Consider the following 1,307-nt stretch of genomic DNA (forward strand, 5'->3'; position numbering starts at 1 on the left):
AGTGCAATGGCGCGATCTCGGCTCACCGCAACCTCTGCCTCCTGGGTTCAGGCAATTCTCCTGCCTCAGCCTCCTGAGTAGCTGGGATTACAGGCACGCAACACCATGCCCAGCTAATTTTTTGTATTTTTAGTAGAGACGGGGTTTCACCATGTTGACCTGGATGGTCTCGATCTCTTGACCTCGTGATCCACCCGCCTCGATTCTTTCATTTTTAACCTTTCCATCTGATTTCATTGGCAAAACGTATAGAAGAAAATGAACGCAAATGCAATTACAGTGGGAAACTTTAATATATCACTATTAAGCTATAATATGTAAAATATACCTAAAAATCATTTAAATTCACAGAAGATTTGAATAGTATAATAAATAAGGTTTAAATACTTGACTGACTTAATACAAAGAAAACACATTCTTAAAAGCAAAAATTAACAAATAATAATAAAAAAAAAAGAAAACACATTATTTTCAAGTGCCCATGTGAGCTCCCATGAGGTCTAGGACCTTGTCTGTTTGCCTTTGCTTGTCTTTGTTTATTATCCCTTATTTATTATTAACTACCTAGCCGAGTACGTGGCATACAATAGGTATTGATAAATATTTATTGGAAGAAAGACTGGATGCATTAATCAGGTCACGCCAAGCCAAAAACAAAACAAGACAAAATTCAACAAAAATCCTTCAAAGCAGAATTGTACCAGTCATATCCTGACCACTCTGCGAGAAAAGCTGACCTAAAGGAGTCAAGTGTGTGAAACCAGAAAGATTAACACAACGCAAAGGGTGTGATTTTAGAAGTTGAACAGATTGTTCTGGGTGCTCTGAGTCAGTGACTAAATTTACCTCAGAGAAGGCTCCACAGAGGAGAGAACATTTAATTTCCTAGGGACTGGAGCTTTTTGTTTGGTTTGGTTTATACTGTAATGTTAATTTGCAATTTTAAATGTCTCTCTAACCTTAATAGAGTACATGGAGAGTGGATGCTTAATAGATGTTTGCTGAACAAATGCGTCAGTGTCAGGATATTTATAAGGCAATGCTGGCTCCATCTTTGGGCCAGCACTGCTATTCAACTAGCCTTGAATGACTTATGAGACAGAATGAAGGGTTTAATGAGTCAGAGGAGTGAGGGGCTCAGAAATGGGATAGCAGGAAATAATAATTATTAAATCAACCAGTATTTATTGATGCTTCATCATGTGTGATTTTTGGAATTCCATGATTCCACTAGGGATTTTCTGGAAAAAACAGTTTTACTTATTCCCAAGGAATTTCCTCAATCTTTTTTTTTTTTTTTTTTTTTT

The 1,307-nt window shown here is 36.9% G+C and overlaps 1 protein-coding gene across 1 annotated transcript in view; it reads right to left on the minus strand.

The window, feature by feature from the left end:
* The window catches only part of FAM120C (family with sequence similarity 120C), a 104,844-nt gene that overhangs the window by 22,560 nt on the left and 80,977 nt on the right, over positions 1–1,307 (minus strand). The window lies entirely within an intron of this gene.

This window comes from Cebus imitator, unplaced genomic scaffold, assembly GCF_001604975.1.
Source record: "Cebus imitator isolate Cc_AM_T3 unplaced genomic scaffold, Cebus_imitator-1.0 Scaffold763, whole genome shotgun sequence".
Taxonomy (NCBI): Eukaryota; Metazoa; Chordata; class Mammalia; order Primates; family Cebidae; genus Cebus; species Cebus imitator.